Below are 26,637 nucleotides of genomic sequence, written 5' to 3' on the forward strand. Positions count from 1 at the left end.
GCAGGGAAAGCACAGGTTTTCTTACTGACTTTCAGCTCCTTCACCTCAGCCCTCTCCTGAGAGCTCCAAGTGCACACAGACTGCACATCTTTTTTGATGTCCCTCTCGGGCGTCCCCCATTTCCCTGTGATACAAGACTGGCTCTTACATCGCCTTTGCAGTGGACACTGTGGTTCTTGTCTACCCTGTTTCTGAAATATTTCCCCCTTTTTCTGTTTTTTGGTATTTGCAGTTTCCCCCCGTATTTTGGCTGCGGTCTGAGAATATGGTCCTTGCTTTTTCGTGTGAGAATCTTGGGGAGTAAGGGGAAAAGGGTGAAAGGAAAGTGGGAAACTGCATCTGAGCCAATGAGAACAGAGAGCAAAGACAGCTGGGATGTGGTCCTGGAACCGATAATTCTGCTAGTGTTTTGTTGTTTTTAACTCTCGCCTTTTGGTTGAGAAGGGAACTTTCATTGAGAGTATTTGGGATGGAAAAAAGTTTCATATAATGGGGAGGTGACTTCATTCCTTGAACTTCACACACTAAATCCTGGGACTGATCAGAATGAATGCCACACAGCCTTTTGTCAGTGGGAATTGGTTAAACTTTGTGTTACTGTAGATGGTTGGGGATGGTTTAAAAGGTTGCTTTTTCCAGCTGGCAGCATGGGCTTCCTTTGATGAGGGAATTGTTTAAGGTTGAGTCAATTTGTTTTGTTTACTGGTTAACTGATTATGGGTTGCTGAAGGAAGTGGAGAGGCTCCTCTTTTATTTGATCCATAAGCATTTCCTTGCACTACTCATCTTGCTATGACCTACTTGAGAGATAGATATTTGGGAGTAGGTAGAGGAAGCTGAGAAAAAAACTACATAGATAAATAGAATTATGAAGCTGTCAGAGACTTGAAAGAGTTGTTTTGCCACCATCCTTCTGCTTCTAAGTTAAAAGACATCTAAACCAACTATATTATTAATCTATCTGAGGAAATACATTGTTACTGCATATAATGGATTGCATTATTGTCAGGGCATTAGGTTTGAAGCTTGATAGAAAAGACTCTCCATGTAATTTTTAAAAAGTATTTAAAAGCACATAGATGAACCCCAAAGCTGAACCTTTTGGACAGCATAGTTTAGGTGCAGGGTTTAAATGATTCACACCACAATGGTTCTCAATTATTGTTAACTTTATTAACTTCTTACTTGTTGAACTCCACGCTTATCTGCTACATAAGAAAAAGATAGTTCTCTAAATATTAAAAGGAATGATTTTGATTACATGCCCAGTGTTTCAAGGAAAATGTTTTTTTCTCTCTTTGCCCCTAGTGTTAAAAGACCTTAGACTTTGTTGTTTATGTATATTGTAGAATCAGATTTACTACCATCTGTTTAAAAAAACGAAGGACATAAGTTTTTTAAATGGAAGCATTTTTCTATATTCCTTATGTTGTAATTAAGGGAAGGATACATAGGACAAATTATTTCATATATTTTTCTTTTCAAGATTAAAGGCCACTGATTCCAAGATGGAAAAGTATAAGCTTTTACAGTGATAAACATAAGGAGCTTATATACATTAATTTATGATAGAAGTAATAAATGTTTGATTCAAATTGGAGTTCATCTTAAAGTTGAAATGTGTATTTTTTTAGAGAGAAAACTGAAGTCCAGAGATGTTATGACTTGTCAAGACCACATAGCAGACATAATAATAAGAGCCTAAGTATGAAATGTATTAAATGCTGGAATATTGCAGGTGTGGGTGTGGGTTGTATACTTATTCTGATAAGTATCCCATAGGATTTGTTTTAGTAATCCAGTAAGTATAATTAGAAGAGAAGGGTTTACATTTTTATTGGGGGGGGGGGGCACGGGGAGAAAAAGCCTGCATGTAATGAGAGATACCTGTGTAAGAACCTTAAATTTTTTTAGTATTTCTCAAAGTTTTAAATTTTGGAAATATTTATTTCACTGGGCCCAGGGGAAGTCAAACTTCTTTTTATGACAGCTCAAAACATATGCATGTTGAACCATTTCAATCCCCAGAGAACATGCACATGTTTAAAAATGGCAACTCTGTGTATGATTGAATTGATGTTTTTTTGGGCTTGTAATAGTTTTAGTGATTAAAGCAGAAACGCATTATTAGCCGTTGCTGATTCCAGACGTTGTACTCTGACGGATATTGCTCAGCAACTCGGTGCAGTAGGCCCAACTAACACACTTGACATTTTGAGTTCAAGTACTTAATTCCAAGTGGGTAAAATAAAATTCCTGTAGCCTGCTGATGTTTTGCACCTAGTCTCAGTATTTATGACCTAAATTAAACAATTTTAAAAGAAATTAATTTCTGGATTAGAGAAATGACAATTTTGTGGACAGCCAGAAGTTGAATGTTTTAGTCATATCTTCTACCTCTCCTTATCCTGTCTTTATGGTGTGGATTAGCAAATTTCTCAATTGAAATTGGCAGACTTTAGGTGTGCAGCTTTAAATTGCAGCTCATTAGCCTGGTTTCTTAACAAATTAGGGAAAACCTTTCTTGTTTTAGCTGGAAGACTCTCTGTCTGGCATGCCATACCTGATAACATGTCCCTCCTAGCTCCATATGATCCACCTGTCCCTGTACGGCTTTATTTCTGAGAGGGAGTAAAGGGAAAATATAGTTATTTGAAGTTTTTTCTTTTTAAGAAATGTAAAAGGCTTAAAAATTATCTGTTGTGGATATGTTCATTAAAAGCATTTATATTTTTCATATTGGAGCAAATAAAGCATATAAAAAACCCAAAAGACAGCATTTTAAAGAATATGTTACAGAATAAACTCTGAATTTTGATTTGTAATAGCATAGGCCAACTGTTGGGTTATTCTTGTAAATTGAATGCTGATCGGAATGTCCTTTGAATATGTGTTGTAAAACTCACAGTTTATAAAATGATTGACACATCTGTTTGAATTTATGAACCACATGTTAATTGGCCAAAAGGATAGTTTGTAAAACTTTGAAGCTCTTTTGGGTTTAAGAAAAAATCTCCTAGGATTATTCTTAAAGCCTGATATACTATTTTTAAAATCCTTGTGCTAAATTGAAAATAGATATTCTTATGGTGAGGGATAATTTTATGGTGAATGAGAATTAATACTTATCCATTATTCTGGAACTCTTTTCTTTTTTATTTCCTCCACCTGGTCCTCTATTAACTCCCTGCATCAGTCCCACCCCTCCCTTCTCTCCCTCCCCTTATCTGACATCTTTAGTCCTTCTTTATGTGAGTTTCTTTCTTCCTTTTCATTTTCAGTCTTACTAAGGTTTCCTTTTTCTTGAACATTTACTGAGTCTTAGAGCTTTCTCTCTATGGACTAATGCTTTTCTTCCTTTTGTTACCAGATACCTGCTGCCTCTACTGTTTATCTACCGATTTCTTCTGTAACTAATTTCTGCCTTTTGCTTTCCTTTTTCCTTTGCTTTCTTAAATGATTTCTTATGGCAAAACATAGTGATCTTTCCGCAGGTATAATGTCTCTGGTTTTCCACTATCCCTTAAAACCAGTCTCCTTTCACTCCCAAGACACGATTCTTTCTTGAGTATGTGCATTTGCCAGATCCTTATATATCATATTGATGTTGTGACTGATTGTTGTACAGTGGGCAGTGCAGGTGTTAACCCTATTTTACAGATGTATTTTCTCTTACCATACTATATTGCCCATCATGAACTGAAGGTCCTAAAGGGGGTCTGGGTTTGTTCTATTATTCATTGCCTCTGTCTTATCCCAGCTTTTGGATATCTTTGGATCCTATTATTTCCTTATCTATTGGAAAATAGTTGACTAGAGTATCTCTAACATTTCCTTCTAGTTTAAATATTGAATGATTTTAATAGTTTCTTAGCATCTCTGTGGGACAGCAGTCCATTGTGGCACTTTGTGGGAGCTGACCCCACTCAGTTTACCAAACTATTTCTCATTTTGCCTCAGCATGTACCTCCTTTCTCGGCAGGTCAGCTCAGTGTCTTCTGTACAATAGCATGCTTATTCCTGCCTCCTGGTCTTTGTGTCTGCGCCTGCCTGAATGCTTTTATTCCTCCTTTGTGCTCTTCTAATTCCTGTCCATCCTTCAGCTCTAACTTCATTTTTTTTTCCCACTAAGTCTTTGATACTTAACTTACTGCTCTTGCACTTCTTGGTGTCTCTATCACTTGGGGCTCTATAAAATCACACTATAAAATTGCTCCCCTTAGGAGAGTTGTTTGAACACAGTTTGGCATTGTTTTCTTTTTATCTCTTTATCCTTAAATAGAGTGTATACTTTGTAAAAAGCGTGAAGGCCCTGTTAGGATTCTCTTAAAGTCATTCCAGTGCCAAGATCTGTATCTTCTTGAAGATACAGATGGAATGTTTTTGGTTTGAGTCTTGATTAACAGGTAAATTGGGTAAAAGGAGTGGCAATTTTTTGCTTTGTCTTAAATGTAAATGACTTTTTTTTTCTTTGCATGGGCAGGCACTAGAAATCGAACCCGGGTCTCCAGCATGGCAGTCGAGAACTCTGCCTGCTGAGCCATTATGGCCCGCCCTAAATGACTTATTTTTAATTTAGTATTTATAATAACCTAAATGTTGTAAATTAAGGGATATTTTAATTAGGAATGGGTAAAAAGTGACTTAAAGGAGGAACTTGGGCATATGTTTATATTTTCTCCCATAGAATAAAAATTTTTTTTTTTTTAACTTAGGTTTATTAACTACCTTTGTGATCTTGTGTATATCACTTAGTTTTAGTGGTAAATCTCTACATAAGGAAAATTTTGCTATGGTCTGATAAGATGATGAATGTGAAGTGCTTTGAAAAGTCTAAAATTATTCAAAGATAATGTTTATATATTTTCTTTATAGCCTACTGATTAGTATGTTTTCACTAAGTGAGAGAGATTGACTAGTATATAAGGAAGGTTGATTAGAATATTCCCTGGTTATGTACCTTGGCGGGTATATACCTTACTTTAGCATTCACTGAAAAATACTTAGGGTACTGATAGCATTCTTCTCTAACATATCACAGGTGTCTGTAATTGATCTGTTTTCTTTATCATCTGATTTGTGGCTTAAATATTATATGGCTCTTTTAGTTTGGGAAATATGATAGAAAAATGTCCTAAGATGCTGTGTCAGTTGGGCCAGCAATACAGTATTGTTACATATGATTTAAAATATTCCAGTTTTTTATACTTTTATATTCTTTGACTTTTTGAACAACAGGAAATTAGACTTTTTTTCCTGAAATCTTTTTTTATTTTTGGTGTGTTTGACATAGAGAATTCTGTTCTTAAATAAAAGTTTAGTGATATAATACAGTAGTTTTTCTCAGGCTGTTATGGTGCATTTTTGTTTTAGCCACCAAATTTGATTATGATACATGTTCATAATCAAATCAAATTATGATACATGTTATCATGTATTATGATAACATGCTTTTAAGGCTAAGATATGTATTGAAGGGTGGGCCACGGTGGCTCAGCAGGCAGAGTTCTTGCCTGCCATGCCATAGACCTGGGTTTGATTCCTAGTGCCTGCCCATGCAAATAAATAAATAAATAAAGATATGTATTGATTAGAAACATGTGGTTTACATATGTGTTCCTTAGACCCCAGTCTTTTCTTCATTGGGAATTTTGTGGGTCTGTGTGTATATAAGACAAGGCTTGGGATGAATAGGGAGGCTCCTTTTTAAAAGGAAGTATAAGGAGAAGAATGTTCTATAAAAGAAGTGGAAGAGGAGATTTGTGGTCAGCATAAGCTGTTATAAGGCTTAAAATCAATACTGAAATAGAATGTGGGCATTTTAGGTATTTCTTTGCAGAAGATTGACTTGTATTTATAAAAGCATTGTTTTATTTTACCTGAAATCTTTTAGAGTATCCCATTTTCTTGGGGATGGAGAGGGAAAGATGAACAAAGTTTTTTTTGACCTTGAATAACAGAAGAGTTGTTTTACATTATAGTGACTGTGAATTGAATTTAAGGTTTCAGCAATTTGTAAGTTTTTTTATTCTGTGTGATAGAGCTTTCAGTAAACAGAGCATTTTAGAGGTGCTGAAGAACATTTTAACATTATAGAATATAAATAATAGCTTATACTGATAGTGCCCTAATTAAAGTCTCATAAAGTGCCTGTAGTAGACTGCATATTTGACCACCTCAGATGTCATGTGCTAGTGACATATAGTTGTATTCTTTGGCTTCCCTGTGTGGTTTTTGAGCCTTTTGACTGTATCATCAAAAAAGCATCTATTGAGACAAGAAAGCCTCAAGCTAATAGGAAATTTCATCATATTATAGTGGAAAATTGTAATTAACTTCTAAAACTTCACATATTTTTACTATAAATGGTACTGATTACTTTGCAGTAGCAATAAGTTGAGTGCAAACATCCAGGTTGCATATTTTCTTTAAACCCCAGTCTGGCAGTCTTTTGGTTTGGCTTTGGGTTGCTGCTTAAGCCTACAAGCTGTTGCCTGCCCTTATTCATATTTTGTAGCTTTAAATTTCTTGCCTGATTGAATTTTAGAAAAGTTACTTAACTTAATGAAATCCTTTCCCCATTCCTCCCCTCTCCAAGTAGGGTGGAGTATTTAGTATGAAAGGCATAGGTTAATTTAATTTAATAAATAGCAGGACCTTTAGAAACTTACTTTAATGGGCTTTATTAACTCACTTTTTTTTTAAACCTTTTTATTGTATAATATAACATATATACAAAGCAAAGAAAGAAAAAAGCAATAGTTTTCAAAGCACTCTTCAACAGGTAGTTACAGGACAGATCCCAGAGTTTGTCATGAGCTACCATATGATGCTCAGATTTTTCCTTCTAGCTGTTCCAGAATATAGGAGGCTAGAAGGCTTAAATATTTTTTTATCACCACAATCGACTATTTTTCTTTAGTTTTTGTAAAAACAACATATATACAAAAAAGCGATAAATTTCAAAGCACAGCACCACAATTAGCTCACTTTTAATCAAAATTTTATGTTCAAATAATAGCCTTTTGAGTTATTTCGCTAACAGCAATCTCAAGTGACCTTTTCTGCTTTAATTGATGACAGCTGATTTCTTGTGTGATCCTCACAGTAATTCGTGCATGGGAAAACAACTTCTACCAGTGTGAATTTGTGAGACCACCATATTGAGTAGTAAGAGAAAGAGCTCTTGACTTTGCAACTTGCGGTGTTGCAAGTCGCTTAACCTCTGTGAACTTCAGTCTTCTATGTTTTCATCTGTAAAATGGGAATAATACCTCCCCTGCTGGCATCATGGGCTTGTCTGGTGTCTTAGGGTGAATCTTTTATATGAAAGGGAACTGTAAATAGTCATAAAAATGTATTATAATTATCATCATGTGCCATGATATTTTTCAATTCCCCCTTTATTGTTTTGTTATTATTATTTCTGTACTGCATAAGAAAAAATTAAAAACAGGCAAAGCAGCTTGTTCACAATAATATGCCTTGAAATTAACTGAGTTTAAATTAGAGTGTGTGGCTTTAGCTTCTGGGTCAAGATGGCGGCTTAACAATGTGCGCATTTTAGTTCATCCTCCAGAACAACTACTAAATAACCAGAAACAGTACAGAACAGCTTCTGGGTTCATGTCAGTGACCAGACACATAGTGTACCCCAGTCTGGACCAGCTGGACCGGCTGCGAGCATCCCCAGAATGGTGAGTTCCCAAAGCTGCGGTGGCCAGCGCCCCTCCCCCACGGGCCACTTCCCAGAGGGGAAAGGAAAGGACTTTACCAGCAGCAGGGACTGCGCACAATCAAATGCCAATTGTGGAACTAATTAACAAATTCTGACTACTAAAAATAGGCCCCCAGCTTAGGTGAACCTGGTCAAAGCGGAGGTTGCTCATTTTTGCCCCGGCGTCAAGGGGGCAGGACTGACAGAAAAAGGGGAAAAAAAAGAAAGAAACAGAGGTTTTTGTGGCTGTGTATCTACAAAGGCTTGACTGCCTCTGGATACAGCGGCAGGACTTTTCAGGCTGCAACTGCCCCAGGCATAGGCAGAAGTGAGCTCTTTTGGGGGCTTGTCTGGAGGCTATGCCTTCCCCAGGGGAGGGGTGAAGCCCAACTCAGGTGGAATCCCTCCATCAAGGAATTCAGACCCCAGGCCTTGGTAATTTGAAGCCATTAAAACCAGCCTACAACCTCTCTTCTGTCTCCACCATGCCCCCAGCAGGGAGATTCTTCCAAAGTTAAAGGTACAGTATCATATGCTGGTGGGACCTGCTGTCAGACAAGCGCCACACACAGGGCAGGATAAGAAAAACAGAGTCCAGAGACTTCACAGGACAGTCTTTCAACCTGCTGGGTCTCACCCTCAGGGAAAACCAATGCAGGTGACTCTTTCCTCCTGATAGGAGGCCAGTTTGGTCTGGGAAAATCTGGCTGGGGTCTATAATATCTAAGTAGACCCTCCTAAGTGTGTGTGTGTGGGGAAGGCACCACACAAGCAGGGCAAGAAACAAGAAAACAAGAACTGAAAAATTCTCCTCTGTTAAACAAAATTTAAGCTAAAGGTCCAGATAAAGCTGAATGGAATGTCAAAGAACAGATAGACAACAAATTCATCCAGCAAGAAAACCCTAGGTAAAAGAAGTGAAAGCAATCTCCAGAATAAACTAATTAAGTAATTAAATGCCTAGACACCAGCAAAAAATAACAAATCACACTAGGAAAATTGAAGATATGGCCCAGTCAAAGGAACAAACCAACAATTCAAATGACATACAGGAGCTGAAACAGTTAATTCAGAATGTACGATCAGACATGGAAAACCTCATCAAAAACCAAATCAATGAGTTGAGGGAGGATATAAAGAAGGCAAGGAAAGAACAAAAAGAAGAAACTGAAAGTCCAAAAAAACAGATCACAGAACTTAGGGGAATGAAACACACAGTAGAAGAGATGAAAAAAACAATGGAAACCTACAATGGTAGATTTCGAGAGACAGAACAGGATTTCAAAACTGGAGGACGGAACATCTGAAATCCGACAAGAAACAAACTATAGGGAAAAAAAATGGAAAAATATGAGCAGGGACTCAGGGAATTGAAAGACAATATGAAGCGCACGAATATATGTGTTGTGGGTGTCCCAGAAGGAGAAGAGAAGGGAAAAGGAGGAGAAAAACTTATGAAGGAAATTATCACTGAAAATTTCCCAACTCTTATGAAAGACTTAAAATTACAGATCCAAGAAGTGCAGCATACCCCAAAGAGAATAGATCCAAATAGACATACTCCAAGACATTTAATAATCAGAATGTCAGAGGTCAAAGAGAAAGAGAAAATCTTGAAAGCAGCAAGAGAAAAGCAATCCATCACGTACAAGGGAAGCCCAATAAGACTATGCACGGATCTCTCAGCAGAAACCATGGAGGCGAGAAGACAGTGGGATAATATTTTAAATTATTAAAAGAGAAAAACTGCCAACCAAGAATTCTATATCCAGCAAAATTGTCCTTCAAAAATGAGGGAGAGGCGGCACCTCCCGCAGAGGACGCTGCTTTCCGCGCCAGATGGACCGTCTACAGTGGGAGGGTGCGAGGGGAAACCGGAAGGAAGAGGAGTGGCGGCGTCAGCTTTCCTCGGCGGGAGGCGGAGAAGAGACCCTGGCTCTGGCCTCAGTGGTGGGCCACGCCCCCGCCGCCGCGCCCGAGGATCCCAGTGTCTGAGGGTCGCGGGCCGGACCGTATCTCACCCTTCGGGACTGCGGGTCGCTGTTATTTCGGAGGATCCACTGAACATACGATGTTGCTACACAATCTACCTCGAGTCTTACTCTGTTTCACTCATGAGCTGCACTATTGCAAATTTGAGCAAGATGTCTGCAGACTGTGTTGAAAAACTCTGAAGAACCTAATTAACGTGGCATGACCTAGGATTGCTTCTAAGTCTGTAACAAGATACTTTTCATTAGTGTGAATGTGTCAATCTTGCTTCTGAATGACAGCAGCACCTAGAGTTTCTCCTTTATTTCTGAAGCATTCACTTGACTTTCAGTCAGTACGACTGACTTTTTTTTTTTTTTTTTTTTAAAGAGAGGGAGGAAGGGAAGGAAAGACAGAGAAGGAAGGAAGGATAGAAGGAAGGAAGGGAGGAAGAAAGGGAAACATCTTTAAACATTTTCTTGTTTTTATTATATTTTGTTTGTTTGTTTGTTTTTTACATGGGCTGGGGCCGGGAATCGAACCGAGGTCCTCCGGCATAGCAGGCAAGCACTCTTGCCCGCTGAGCCACCGCGGCCCGCCCACGACTGACTTTTTAATCTGTTCCAAAAGATATTAATGGAATGCAGTCATGTCCACTCAAGACGAGAGGCAGATCAATACTGAATATGCTGTGTCCTTGTTAGAACAGTTAAAACTGTTTTATGAACAGCAGTTGTTTACTGACATAGTGTTAATTGTTGAGGGCACTGAATTCCCTTGTCATAAGATGGTCCTTGCAACATGTAGCTCTTATTTCACGGCCATGTTCATGAGTGGTCTGAGTAAAAGCAAACAAACCCATGTACACTTGAGGAATGTCGATGCTGCCACCTTGCAGATAATAATAACTTATGTATACACGGGCAACTTGGCAATAAATGACAGCACTGTAGAACAACTTTATGAAACAGCTTGCTTCCTGAAGGTGGAAGATGTGTTACAACGTTGTCGAGAATATTTAATTAAAAAAATAAATGCAGAGAATTGTGTGCGATTGCTGAGTTTTGCTGATCTCTTCAGTTGTGAGGAATTAAAACAAAGTGCTAAAAGAATGGTGGAGCACAAGTTCACTGCTGTGTATCACCAGGAAGCTTTCATGCAGCTGTCCCATGACCTACTGGTAGACATCCTCAGTAGTAATTACAATTTAAACATAGAAAAGGAAGAGACTGTTCGTGAAGCTGCTATGCTGTGGCTAGAGTACAACACAGAGTCACGATCACAGTATTTGTCTTCAGTTCTTAGCCAAATCAGAATTGATGCACTTTCAGAAGTAACACAGAGAACTTGGTTTCAAGGTTTGCCACCCAACGATAGGTCTGTGGTGGTTCAAGGTTTATATAAGTCCATGCCCAAGTTTTTCAAACCAAGACTTGGCATGACTAAAGAGGAGATGATGATTTTCATTGAAGCATCATCAGAAAATCCTTGTAGTCTTTATTCTTCTGTCTGTTACAGTCCCCAGGCAGAAAAAGTTTACAAGCTCTACAGTCCTCCAGCTGATCTGCATAAGGTTGGAACCGTTGTAACTCCAGATAATGATATCTATATAGCAGGAGGTCAGGTTCCTTTGAAAAACACAAAAACAAATCTCAGTAAAACAAGCAAACTTCAGACTGCTTTTAGAACTGTGAATTGCTTTTATTGGTTTGATGCACAGCAAAATACCTGGTTTCCAAAGACTCCGATGCTTTTTGTTCGCATAAAGCCATCTTTGGTTTGCTGTGAAGGCTTTATCTATGCAATCGGAGGAGATAGTGTAGGTGGAGAACTTAATCGGAGGACCGTAGAAAGATATGACACTGAAAAGGATGAATGGACGATGGTAAGCCCCTTACCTTGTGCTTGGCAGTGGAGTGCAGCAGTTGTGGTTCATGAGTGCATTTATGTGATGACACTGAACCTCATGTACTGTTATTTTCCAAGGTCTGATTCGTGGGTGGAGATGGCCATGAGACAGACTAGCAGGTCCTTTGCTTCAGCTGCAGCTTTTGGTGATAAAATTTTCTATATTGGAGGGCTGCATATTGCCACCAATTCTGGCATAAGACTCCCCTCTGGCACTGTAGATGGGTCTTCAGTAACTGTGGAAATTTATGATGTGAATAAAAATGAGTGGAAGATGGCAGCCAACATCCCTGCTAAGAGGTACTCTGACCCCTGTATTAGAGCTGTTGTAATCTCCAATTCTCTGTGTGTGTTTATGCGAGAAACCCACTTAAATGAGAGAGCTAAGTATGTCACCTATCAGTATGATTTGGAACTGGACCGATGGTCTCTGCGACAGCATATATCCGAACATGTACTGTGGGACTTAGGGAGAGATTTTCGATGTACAGTGGGGAAACTTTATCCATCCTGCCTTGAAGAATCTCCATGGAAACCACCAACTTACCTTTTTTCACCAGATGGGACAGAGGAGTTTGAACTGAATGGAGAAATGGTTGCACTACCGCCTGTATAGTTGGGGAGTTCGGGGAGTGCACGCCTTGTTTATGTGCTTTGTCATTTTCTTTGCTAAATGAGAGGCTATGAAAAGACTAAATATGAGTACTGAAAAGGTCTATCTTTGATAAATTTTATTTTTATGCCCTACTTAAAAAATATTTGCATCAGTATAATATATATCAGTGAGTCTTACAGAAAGATATGCTTCCATAATATGAAATAGATTATCCAATAATTGAGAAATTTATGTGTATCATGAGAGCTTAAGAATCAGATTATCTAACAGATTGTTAGCCCTGTGTATGTACAGCTCAGAAGGTTCACTTATAAAGGTAGTTTCCTGTTCCTAGTGTGGTATATTGCAAATTGTGCTGCGTTTATTTCAGTATGTGTATTTTATTCCTGTGCTTCTGTTCTGAAGTCCTGGAGTAACAGTTTTTTTTCAGTGTAACTAATTCAGCTGCACTTAACACTAATGTCCATGATGGTATAGAAATGCTGTCTAAATCCTATACTATAGTTGAGGAAGATCTTCCATTTTATGGTATTAACACAGGAAAGCTATGACTGCAGGATCAGTCTATACTATTAGGTGCATGTATTCTCTTCACTAACTTATACTTGTCTATCTAGAATCAAGTCTTCCAGTCAGCTGGTCCTTTACCAGGTGTGGACTTAAGTTGCTGGGCTTGCAATAAGAATTGCTAGCCTCTCATTGTGCGGGTCTGTGTGGAGCTTTAATCAGTAAATGACTCCACTTTCTGTATTACATTAACATTGGCTCATGCATTTAATTACCTGCTGCTGATGTGTTTCTCCATCTTAAAGATTTAGAGTGGGTTAACCAGGTCATTACATCTTTGTTAATTTAATAATAAGCATTACTGTAGAGTGATTGTGTTTAGATATCCGTTAGCTGTCAGGGGGTGTATTTTTTTAACCTGTGATTGTGTGTTTTGGGGAGGGGGGAAGTGTTAGGATTAGGAAGGTGAACTGTTCAGGAATTCTCTGCACAGCTGTGCAGAAGAGCAGATAGCTAGTGCTGCTCTGGCATTAATCCCAGGAACCACTAGCAGTAGCTGGGCGCCGCCAATCTAACGTGAGCACAGGTGCTTCATGATAAACAATACTAGCATGTTCAACTGCATAATGTTCTGGCACTGTATTTTGAATGACATTAATTTATTAAATAAATTGTATATAAAAAAAATGAGGGAGAAATTAAAACATTTTCAGACAAAAAATCACTGAGAGAATTTGTGACCAAGAGACCAGTTCTGCAAGAAATACTAAAGGGAACACTAGAGACAGATACGAAGACAGAAGAGAGAGGTGTGGAGAAGAGTGTAGAAAGGAAGACTATGAGTAAAGGTAAAAAGAAGGAAAATTAGATATGACATATAAAATCCAGAAGGCAAAATAGTAGAAGAAAGTACTACCCATGCGGTAATAACACTGAATGTTAATGGATTAAACTCTCCAATCAAAAGACATAGTCTGGCAGAATGGATTAAAAAACAGGACCCATCTATATGCTCTCTCTACTCAAAGGACACGAGGCCGAGGACACAAATAGACATTTACGCACCAATGTTTATAGCAGCATTATTAACAATTACCAAGAGATGGAAACAGCCAAAATGTCCATCAACAGACGAGTGGCTAAACAAACTGTGGTATATACATACGATGGAATATTATGCAGATTTAAGACAGAATAAACTTATGAAGTATGTAACAACATGGATGAACCTTGAGAACATTATGCTGAGTGAGACTAGCCAAAAACTAAAGGACAAATACTGTATGGTCTCACTGATATGAACTGACATTAGTGAATAAACTTGGAATATGTCATTGGTAACAGAGACCATCAGGAGATAGAAATAGGGTAAGATATTGGGTAATTGGAGCTGAAGGGATACAGACTGTGCAACAGGTCTGAATACAAAAACTCAGAAATGGACAGCACAATACTACCTAACTGTAATGTAATTATGTTAAAACACTGAAGCTGCATGTGAGAATGATAGAGGGAGGAGGGCTGGGGACATAAATGAAATCAGAAAGAAAGATAGATGGTAAAGATTGGATGATATAATCTAGGAATGCCTAGAGTGTATAATAATAGTGAAATGTACAATGTACAAATTTTTAAAATGTTTTTGCATGAGGAAGAACAAAGGAATGTCATTATTGCAGGGTGCTGAAAATAGATGATAATTAATACTTTAAAATGTCACCTTATGTGTGAGACTAAAGCAAAAAATGTTGATTTGTTACAAAATTTATATTTTGACTAGAGCATTTCCTAATATAACTCATGTAGATAGTTTGATTGAATGTCATAAGTACTTGGAATCTCAGGTAGGACATGAGATTTTGTTGGTTTGTCCAGAGTGATGCCCCGATGAATCCCAGAGTGATTTGATCAGTGACTGGAAAAGTATTTGCAAGCCCCCTTCGGGGAATGGTGAGAGTGGGGAGAAATTCAACTTCCCCAAGTTCAATTCTTGATATTCTCACAAGCAGTGTGGACAACCAAAGCTATAGGCTGAGCCCTCAGTCTTGAGGTTTGTTTATATGAAACTTAACCCCACAAAGGATAGGTCAAGTCTACTTAAAATTTAGGCCTAAGAGTCACCCCCAAGAGAGCCTCTTTTGTTGCTCAGATGTGGCCCCTCTCTCCAGCCAACATGATGAGCAGTCTCACCACCCTCCCCCCTTCTGCGTAGGAAATGACTCCCAGGGGTGTGGACCTTCCTGGCAATGTGGGACAGAGATCCTGGAATGAGCTGAGACTTAGCATCAAGGGCCTGAGAAAAACCCTAGAATGAGCTGAGAATTAACATCAAGGGATTGAGAGAACCTTCTCAACCAAAAGAGGGAAGAGTGAAGTGAGACTAAGTGTCAATGGCTGAGAGATTCCAAACAGAGTCGAGAGGTTATCCTGGAGGTTATTCTTATGCATTAAGTAGATATCACCTTGTTGTTCAAGATGTAGCGGAGAGGCTGGAGAGAACTGCCTGAAAATGTAGAGCTGTGTTCCAGTAGCCATGTTTCTTGATGATGATTGAACAATGATATATCTTTCACAATGAGACTCTGTGAATGTGAAAACCTTGTGTCTGATGCTCCTTTTAGCTACTATATCAACAGAAGAGTAGAACATATGGAATAAAAATAAATAATAGGGGGAACAAATGTTAAAATAAATTTAGTTTGAAATGCTAGTGGTAAATGAAAGCGAGGGGTAAGGGGTATGGTATGTATAATCTTTTTTTTCTCTATTATCATTTTATTTCTTTTTCTGTTGTCTTTTTATTTCTTTTTCTAAATCGATGCAAATGTTCTAAGAAATGAATATGCAACTATGTGATGATATAAGAATTACTGATTGTATATGTAGAATGGAATGATATCTTAATTTTTTGTTAATTTTTTTAATTAATAAAAAAAGTTAAAAATAATTAGAGTGTGTGTCTTGATCCTTAGAGCAGTAACTTTTCAATAAATAGGGCTTTACAAAAGGCTCCAATTTTATGAACAGTGAGTACAAATACATAAAATGAGAGATAGCCCTTCTTTATTCAAAAACTGGTAAGTTACATTTTACCTATTATGTTCATGTGAGAGTATCTAGAAATCATTTTTGGTTGGTTGTATTTTAGGAATAGACATAAGTTTTTTTTTTTTTTTTTTTTTTTTTTTTTTTAAAGGAAAGACAGAGAGAAGGAAGGAAGGATAGAAGGAAGGAAGGAAGGAAGAAAGGGAAACATCTTTAAACATTTTCTTGTTTTATTGTATTTTGTTTTTCCGTTTTTTGTTACATGGGCTGGGGCCGGGAATCGAACCGAGGTCCTCCGGCATAGCAGGCAAGCACTTTGCCCGCTGAGCCACCGCGGCCCGCCCAGACATAAGTTTTTAACATTATATCCTTGATTTCTTTATTTGTCACTCTTTGTCAGTTTATCAAAGCTTCTCTGGCTGCTAGGAGAAATTGTAGCATTGTTCCCCTTTTATTTAGTTTTATAACATTTTTATTATATTCCCTGTAGATTTTTAGATGAGAAGAATTGAATTCCAAATGTGAGAGATTAGAATTCTTGAGAATAGCAATAATTTATTATTGAGAATATTGCAATATAATTTGAGAATACCAGTTTATACCAATTTGTATATTTACTGCATTTAAAACAATCTTGGAATTGCACAGTCCAGTTTTTAAATTTTTTAATGTAATTTTATTGAAATATATTCATATACCATACGATCCATCCAGGGTATACAGTTAATAGTTCACAGCATCATCACATAATTGTGCATTCATCAGCGTGATCATTTTTAGAACATTTGCATTATTCCAGAAAAAGAAGTAAAATGATGAACCCCCAGGAATCCCATACCCCTTACCCCTCCCTCTTATTGACCACTAGTATTGCAGTCTACTCAGTTTTAAGACGTATTACAATAGAGGTAGCATAATTAAGACAGTGTGGTATTGACAGATATATATATATCAGTGGGACAAAACAAAACATCCAGAAGTAGATCTGTACAAATATCAGCACCTGAGTTTTTTCTTTTTTCCTTCTTTTTTTGTAATATAGTTATACAATCATTATCAAAGATCGGGTCTATTGGATTACAGTTCAGCAACTTCAGGTATTTCCATTTGGCTATTCTAGAGTACTAGACACTAAAAAGAAGTATCTGTATAGTGAGTCAGTAGTCACAGTAATTTGTTAAATCCAAATTTCTCAGTTATAACTCCTCCCTCTCATCATTTGATCTTTCTCTTAATCTTTAGGAATATCTGGGCAGCATTTTAAGTTCTTCACGCTGGAAAGGGTTGTTGGCTTTCTGGGGTAAAGGAATGAGATTGGTTGATGGTTTTGGAGACACTGGTACCTCTGGGTTTTAGGACTTATCTGGCCTGGAATCAATCTGGAGGCCTTAAGTTTCTGAAAAAATGAACTTAGAAAAACTTTTGTAGAGACTTAGATAGAGCCCAGGGCATTCCCTCGGGTTTTCAGGAATACTGTTGGTTGGGGCATAGCATACTGTGGTAGTTTGAAATATCTGGTGAAAGCTTGTGTAAGAATAACCCCCAGAATGACCTTATGACTCTATTTGAAATCTCTTAGCACTGAGACTTTATTTTGTTCCATTTCTTTTCCCCCTTTTGGTAAAGAAGGCATTCTCAATCCCATGATGCCAGGGCCTGGCTCATCCCTGGGAATCACATCCCTTGTAGGTGGGGGGAATGTTACACACATTGGTTTTCACAGTCTGAAAAAGAATATCTACTTAAAATTTGATTAAATTTGAGATGACCTATTTTTTTTTTTAAACATAAATCACCCAATCGTTATAGGCTATAGCTGTTTCAAATTGTAGAACTTCTACTGGTCTTTCAGTTCTTTCTGTCTCCTCATGGTGGATTTTACTGTGCTGGGAAAATGTTGTGCGTTCATGTTCCAGGAAGGCCTTCTTCGTTTTGGGTAGTTGACTAAGAGGGGTAGGAAGGAGAAACATTGATATTTCCTGTCATGTTTCAGTTTTTGACCTCTGAAAAGTGAGTTTACAGTAGGGAATAGAAGAGATAATAGGTTTTGTTTTTTTTGTCAGGTGTGGGCAACAAAGACCAATGAAGACTTGAGCTCCCTGATTTTTGCTCTGACACAAACCCCCTGTGTTACATTGTGTAAATCTCCTAAATTATGAGTTTGTTTCATTATCTGTAAAATAGAAGGATGATGTGATAATTCAAGACTTATATTTTAAAAATGGATTAATTTGTTTCATTGTTGGAGTCAGCTTCTTACTGAAAAACAAAATAATTCTAGTCATTAATTGATTAGTCGTAGAAGGAATCTGAGACTATTTAAATCCTACTTCTGCAATAGCACTGACAGCTGATTGTCAAACCTCAGCTTGGACAATTACTTTTTTTAAAATTATGGTAGTAATTCATATTAATTGTAGAATTAGGGAAACTGCAGCAAAACCACAAAAAATAAATAAAGCTCATTTATAATACCATGACTCAGAGAGAACCACTGTTGCAATTATAGTGTATGTAATTAAGAGTGCCAATTCTCAAATCAGAATACCTGGGCTTGAATTTGTGCTTTCTGCCACTAATTAGCTTTTGGCACGTTACTTAATCTCTTTAAACTTCAGTTTCTTCGATAAAATACAGTCAATTATATACCCACTTTACAGAGGTGATTTGAGATTTAAATAAGGAAATATCTGTAAAGCATATGGTACAGTTTCTTGCACAATAACAGTTAATTGAGTAGCTCAGTAAATTTAGCTACTATTGTTAGGTTGTGCGAATTGAATGAGGTACATTGTTTTATAATCTGTTCAGTTAATATGATGTAAACACTTTTCCATATGATTACAATTCCTTTTATTTTTAAATAATTGGTGGTAGTATATTACTTTTTAATTTCTTTATGTTTTAAAAATAATTGTGAATTTTCTGCAATGACCATGCATTTTTGTAATCATAAAAAACAATAAATGCTATTTTAAAAATGTAAAATGTGCCAAGAATGCATCAATGTAAGAAATTATAGTCTTTATTTTTGAAAGCAAAGTGTTAATATCTAAGAATAGGATCTGAATGAGGTAAATATAAGATGATTAAAGAACAAGATCTTGTTGTAGTGCCCTCAGCATTGTCTAGGTGAGAGGGGGACCATGACCAGGTCACGGGAACTGTGTCCTTGACAAATTTTTTGGTTTTAGAGCTTTTAAGAATGGTAGAGTGGTTGTACCACACAAAAATTAACCAGCCCCAGGCGGTGCAACAATGGCTCAGTGGCAGGATTCTTGCCTGCCATGCTGGAGACCTGGGTTCAATTCCCAGTGCCTGCCCATGCAAAAAAAAAACCCCCCAAAAAACCAGTCCCTTTAAAAGTTTTTTAAGTTAAACCCTATGATTTGCAGTTTCACTTTGCCTTCTGGTGACCAGGGATACTGTATTTCAAGGTAACCCATTCCATTTGTACAATTATAATTCTTAGAAATTCTTCTCTTAAATTGAGCTACATCTGACTTATTTGATCAGCAAAGTTTAAGTGCTTACTATTTGTGATAGATGCTGGAACATTGTGGTAAATGCTAGGGTAAAAAGACAAGACATTGTTCCTGGTCTCAAGGAGCCTAAAGTCTAGTAGGGAAGAAGGACAATAAGAAAATTGTAGTAGTTTATGGAAAATACCAAGGGGCGTATACTACAATGGGAGTATATAAGAGGAGCAGTTAGTTCAGACTGTGTAGTTAGGAAAGGCTTATGGAGAGGGTAATACCTGAACCAAGTTTTGAATCTTGTAAGGTCTTGCATGCCATACTAAGAAGATTAAAATCTGTTTTGAAGGCTTTGGGAAAAAATAATTTCACAGGTTATCTTTTAGTGGGAAAGTTTGAAGAATATGTAGGAAGGAATTGAAGAGATGAGGTACCTTAGGAGGTAAAAGAAAATAGGGGCCCAAATTAAGTTAGTGGGATTAGAAACTGACATAGTAGAGAAGGAAATGATGAGCTTCCTTGATTTATAATAGCTAGTGGGGTTAATGAGAGAGAGCTAAAGGCATTTAGGAATATTAGGCACTAAGAACTCAGCTGAATATGGAGACCATATCTTTATCATGGTCATAATCACTGAAATAGAGGAGATCAAGGAGAGTTGAAGACCATATGTTGGATAGTGGGCCATCTAGATATTGAAGTCACCTAGATTAGGGTTGCGAGGTTTAGCAAGTAGACATATAGGATGCCCAATTAACTTTGAATTTCAGGCACAAAGAATACTTTTTGGTATTAAGTATGTTCCAAATATCAGGTGGGATATACCCATACTAAAATATTAACTTGTTAAGCAATTTTAACTTAGATGATACCTAAATAATGGTGGATATGGAGTAGGGGAAAGACTGAGCTGGGAGCCAAATTTTTTTTGATAATGGGAGAAATTATCAAAAAATTGTTTGATTGTGACCAGGTTTGTGAGTAGGTAGTACACGAGTCATGAACTTTAAAAGAAACAGTCCGTTTTATAAAAGGATAGGAAAGTGTGGAATTTGGTTTCCTCAATCTTCTATTCACTGTTCCTAAGTCTGCTCTCTGAAACTCTCCAGAATGTTTGTCTCTTTGCCTTAAAAAATATTTAAAGACATCTAGACAGAAAGTTGAGTATAGATTACCAGGAACTGTGGGGTTATGGGAGTGGTGGCTGGAGCGTGATGGTGGGAAGAGATGGAAGATTAGGGAGTTACTGCTTTTAATGGGTACAGAGTTACTGTTTTGGGGCGGTGATAAAGTTTTGATCAAGGATGATGCTAATGGTAGCACAATATAGTGAATGTAATTAATATCACTGAATTGTATACATAAAAGTGGTTAAATGGGGTTCTGGCCAAGATGGCAGCTTAGCAAGGTGTGGGATTTAGTTTGTTCTCCAGAACAGCTGCTAAATAGCCAGGAACAGTAAAGAACAACTACTGAGGCCAAGTTAGTGAACGGACACACAGCGTACCCCAGTCTGGATCAGCTGCACTGGCTGTGAGCTTCCCCAGAACTGTGAGTGTCCCAAGCTACAGTGGCTGGTGCCCCTCCCCCATAGTCTGCTTCCCAGAGAGGAAAGGAAAGGGACTTTACCAACAGTAGGGGCTGAGCACAACTAAGCTCCAGTTGTGGAATTAATTCACAAATTCTGACTAAGAAAAATAGGCCTTCTAGCTCAGCTGAACCTCAGGTCAAAGCAGAGTTTGCTGATTTTTGCCCCAGTGCCGAAGAGGCAGGGCTGACAGAAAAAGGAAAAAAGAAACAGGTTTTTTTTTTGGATCAGATAGCATGTGATACCTGAAAGGGTCTGGGCCCTGAAGGAAATGAGGGGGCACATAGAATCTGAAGGTATACAAACAGCATACCAACTTATGCTGTTATTGGCAAACCCAAGGAATGGGGTCCTGCTCTGAAAAGGTCTTTTCTTTCTTTTTTGTGGCTGTGTTTCTACGGATTGACTACCTTTGGATATAGCGGCAGGGCTTCTCAGGCTACAACTGCCCCAGGCATAGGCAGAAAAAAGCTTGTTTGAGAGCCTGTCTGGAGCCTGTGCCTTCCCCAGGAGAGAGATGGGGCCCAGCTCAGGTGGATTCCCTCCCTCAAGGAATTCAGACCCCAGGGTTTGGAAAATTGAAGAGATTAAAGCCAGCCTACAACCTCTCCTTTGTCTCTACCACGCCCCCAGTAGGGAGAATCTGCTGAAGTTAAAGGTAACACATCACCTTATGCTGGTGGGATCTGCAGGCAGAAAAGTGCCACATACTGAACAGGATAAGAAAATCACAGAGTCCAGAGACTTCACAGGAAAATCTTGCAACCTGCTGAGTTTCACCCTCAGGTGACTCTCCTCCTGACAGGAGGCCAGTTTGGTCTGGGAAAATCTGGCTGGGGTCTATAATACCTAAGTAGACCCTCCTAAGCGTGGGGGTGAGGGGGGAAAGGTACCATACAGGCAGTGTAAGAAACAAGAAAACAAGAACTGAAAAATTCTGCTCTGTTAAATAAATCTAAGCTGGTGGTCCAGAATAAGCTGAACTGAATGTCAAAGAACAGATAGACAACAAAGTTATCCAGCAAGAAAATCCTAGCTAAAAGAAGTGAAAATGATCTCCAGAATAAACTAACTAAGGTAATTAAATGCCTAGACACCAACAAAAAATAATGAATCACACTAAGAAAATTGAAGCTATGGCCCAGTCAAAGGAACAAACCAGCAATTCAAATGAGATACAGGAGTTGGAACAGTTAATTCAGAATGTTCAAACAGACATGGAAAACCTCATCAAAAACCAAATCAGTGAATTGAGGGAGGATATAAAGAAGTCAGGGAATGAACAAAAGAAATCGAAAGTCTGAAAAGACAAATCACGGAACTTATGGGAGTGAAAGGCACAGTAGAAGAGTTAAAAAAAAAAAACAATGGAAACCTACAATGTCAGATTTCAAGAGGCAGAAGGTAGGATTAGTGAACTGGAGGATGGAACCACTGAAATCTGACAAGGAAAAGAAAATATAGGGAAAAGAATCGAAAAATATGAGCAGGGAGTAAGAGAATTGAATGACAATATGAAGCTCACGAATATACATGTTGTGGGTGTCCCAGAAGGAAAAGAGAAGGGAAAAGGAAGAGAAAAACTAATGGAGGAAATTATCACTGAAAATTTCCCAACTCTTATGAAAGGCTTAAAATTACAGATCCAAGAAGTGCAGCATACCCCAAAGAGAGCAGATCCAAATAGACGTACTCTAAGACATTTACTGATCAGAATGTCAGAGGTCAAAAAGAAAGAGAGAATCTTGAAAGCAGCAAGAGAAAAGCAATCCATCACATACAAGGGAAGCCCAATAAAACTATGTGAGGATTTCTCAGTAGAAACCATGGAGGCGAGAAGATAGTGGGATGATACATTTAAATTACTAGAAGAGAAAAACTGCCCACCAAGAATTCTATATCCAGGAAAATTGTCCTTCAAAAATAAGGGAGAAATTAAAACATTTTCAGACAAAAATCACTGAGAGTATTTGTGGCCAAGAGACAGGCTCTGCAAGAAATACTAAAGGGAGATACTAGAGGCAGATATGAAAAGACAGGAGAGAGATGTGTGGAGAAGAGTGTAGAAAGGAAGACTATCAGTAAAGGTAAAAAGAAGAAAAATTAGATATGACATATAAAATCCAAAAGGCAAAGTGGTAGAAGAAAATACTATCCATACAGTAATAACACTAAATGTTAATGGATTAAACTCCCAAATCAAAAGACATAGACTGGCAGAATGGATTCAACCCTCTATATGCTGTCTACAGGAAACATGTCTTAGACCCAAGGATAAACATAGGTTGAAAGTGAAAAGTTGGGAAAAGATATTTCTTGCAAATAACAATCAGAAAAGAGCAGGAGTAGCTATACTAATATCCAACAAATTAGACTTTGAATGTAAAAGAGTTAGAAGAGACAAAGAAGGACACTATGTATTAATAAAAGGAACAATTCAACGAGAATACATAGCAATCATATATATTTATGCACCGAGCCAGAATGCTCCAAAATACATGAGGCAAAGCCTGAAAAGAGAAATAGACACATCTGCCATAATAGTTGGAGACTTCAATTCCCCACTCTCATCAATTGACAGAACATCTAGACAGAGGATCAATAAAGAGACAGAATTTGAATAATACAATAAATGAGCTAGACTTAACAGATATTTGTAGAACTTTACACCCCATAACAGCAAGATACACCTTCTTCTCAATTGCTTATGGATCATCCTCAAGGATAGACCATATGCTAGGTCACAAAGCAAGTCTCAATAAATTTTTAAAGATTGAAATCATACAGAACACTTTCTCAGATCATAAAGGAATGAAGTTGGAAATCAAGAATAGTCAGGGTGCCAGAAAATTCACAAATATGTGGAGGCTCAACAACACACTCTTTTTTTTTTTATTAATTAAAAAAATAAACAAAACATTTAGAAATCATTCCATTCTACATATATAATCAGTAATTCTTAATATCATCACATAGTTGCATATTCATCATTTCTTAGTACATTTGCATCGATTTAGAAAAAGAAATAAAAAGACAACAGAAAAAGAAATAAAATGATAATAGAGAAAAAAAACCTATACGTACCATACCCCTTACCCCTCACTTTCATTTACCACTATTTCAAACTGAATTTATTTTAACATTTGTTCCCCCTATTACTTATTTTCATTCCATATGTTCTACTCTTCTGTTGATATAGTAGCTAAAAGGAGCATCAGGCATAAGGTTTTCATATTCACAGAGTCTCATTGTGAAAGCTATGTCATTGTTCAGTCATCATCAAGAAACATGGCTACTGGAACACAGCTCTACATTTTCAGGCAGTTCCCTCCAGCCTCTCCGCTACATCTTGAACAACAAGGTGATATCTACTTAATGCATAAGAATAACCTCTCGACTCTGTTTGGAATCTCTCAGCCGTTGACACTTTGCCTCATTTTACTCTTCCCCCTTTTGGTCAAGAAGTTTCTGTCAGTCTCTTGATGTTAATTCTCAGCTCATTCTAGGGTTTTTCTCAGTCCTTTGATGCTGAGTCTCAGCTCATTCCAGGATCTGTGTCCCACATTGCCAGGAAAGTCCACACCCCTGGGAGTCATGTCCCACGCAGAAAGGGGGAGGGCGGTGAGACTGCTCATCATATTGGCTGGAGAGAGAGGCCACATCTGAGCAACAAAAGAGGCTCTCTTGGGGGTGACTCTTAGGCCTAAATTTTAAGTAGACTTGACCTTTCTTTTGTGGGGTTAAGTTTCATGTGAACAAACCCCAAGACTGGGGGCTCAGCCTATAGCTTTGGTTGTCCACACTGCTTGTGAGAATATCAAGAATTCAACTTGGGGAAGTTGAATTTCTCCCCACTCTCACCATTCCCCGAAGGGGGCTTGCAAATACTATTCCAGTCACTGATCAAATCATTCTGGGATTCATTGGGTCATCACTCTGGACAAACCAACAAAATCTCATGTGCTACCTGAGATTCCAAGTACTTATGACATTCAATCAAACTATCTACATGAGTTATATTAGGAAATGCTCTAGTCAAAATCTAAATTTTGCAACAGGTGAACATTTTTTGCTTTAGTCTCACACATAATATGACATTTTAAAGTATTAATTATCATCTATTTTCAGCACCCTGCAATAATGACAATCCTTTGTTCTTCTTCATGCAAAAACATTTTAAAAATTTGTACATTGTACATTTCACTATTATACACTCTAGGCATTCCTAGGTTATAACATCTCGATCTTTAACATCTATCTTTCTGATTTCATTTATGTCCCCAGTCCTCCTCCCTCTATCATTCTCACATGCAGTTTCATTCAGTGTTTTAACATAATTACATTACAGTTAGGTAGTATTGTGCTGTCCATTTCTGAGTTTTTGTATCCAGTCCTGTTGCACAGTCCGTATCCTTTCAGCTCCAATTACCCACTCTCTTACCCTATTTCTATCTCCTGATGGTCTCTGTTACCAATGACATATTCCAAGTTTATTCACTAATGTCGGTTCATATCAGTGAGACCATACAATATTTGTCCTTTAGTTTTTGGCTAGTCTCACTCAGCATAATGTTCTCTAGGTCCATCCATGTTGTTACATACTTCATAAGTTTATTCTGTCTTAGAGCTGCATAATATTCCATTGTATGTATATAGCATAGTTTGTTTAGCCACTCTCAACAACACACTCTTAAACAATCAGTAGGTCAAGTAAGAAATCACAAGTGAGATCAGTGAATATCTTGGGGCAAGTGAAAATGAAAATACAACATATCAAGGTTTGTGGGGTGCAGCAAAGACTTTGCTTAGAGGGAGGTTTATTGCCCTAAATGCCTATATCAAGAAAGAAGAAAGCAAAAATAGAGGAATTAACTGTCCACTTGGCAGAACTAGAGAAAGAACAGCAAACTAACCCCAAAGCAAGCAAAAGGAAAGAAATAATGAGGATTAGGGTAGAAATAAATGAAACTGAGAACATGGAAACAGTTGGGAGGATCGACAAAATCAGAAGTTGGTTCTATGAGAGGATCAATAAAATTGATAGACCTTTAGTGAGGTTGACAAAAAGAAGAAGAGAGAGGATACAAATAAATGAAATCAGAAATGGAAGAGGAGACATAACCACTGACCCCACAGAAATAAAGGGAGTAATGAGAGTATACTATGAACAACTTTATACTAATAAATTCGACAGCGTAGATGAAATGGACAATTATCTGGGGGGTCATGAACAACCAACGTTGACTTGAAAAGTGGACGACCCTAACAAACCAATCACAAGTAGAGAAACTGAATCAGTCATTAAGAAGCTCTCTGTGTTGGTTTGATTAAATCACATCTCCAGGGAAATGATCTGATTACAGTTTCAAGCATACATTATTGAATAGGGATTATTTTGCCTTTATGAAATGGGATTTAGGTTGAAACATGGCTTTTCTAGGGGACATACATCCTTTCAAACCAGATCTTTTTGGGGATCCAAAAAGAAAAGTCCAGGGCCAGATGGCTTCACATGTGAATTCTACCAAACATTCAAGAAAGAATTAGTACAAATCCTGCTCAGACTCTTCAAAAAATTGAAGAGGAGGGAAAGCTACCTAACTCATTCTACGAAGCCAACATCACCCTCATACCAAAGCCAGACAAAGATATTACAGAAAAAGAAAACTACAGACGAATCTCTCTAATGAATATAGATGCAGAAATCCTCAGCAAAATTCTAGGAAATCGAATCCAGCAACACATTAAAAGAATTATACGTCATGACCAAGTAGGATTCGTCCCAGGTATGCAAAGATGGTTCAACATA

At 37.7% G+C, this 26,637-nt stretch overlaps 1 protein-coding gene and 1 pseudogene across 4 annotated transcripts in view; both read left to right on the plus strand.

The window, feature by feature from the left end:
• NF1 (neurofibromin 1) overlaps positions 1-26,637 on the plus strand; it is a 354,325-nt gene that overhangs the window by 724 nt on the left and 326,964 nt on the right. The gene's annotated exons all lie outside the window — the stretch shown is intronic.
• LOC143687863 (kelch repeat and BTB domain-containing protein 2 pseudogene) lies at positions 1,842-15,879 on the plus strand (annotated as a pseudogene).

Source organism: Tamandua tetradactyla, chromosome 6, assembly GCF_023851605.1.
Source record: "Tamandua tetradactyla isolate mTamTet1 chromosome 6, mTamTet1.pri, whole genome shotgun sequence".
Taxonomy (NCBI): Eukaryota; Metazoa; Chordata; class Mammalia; order Pilosa; family Myrmecophagidae; genus Tamandua; species Tamandua tetradactyla.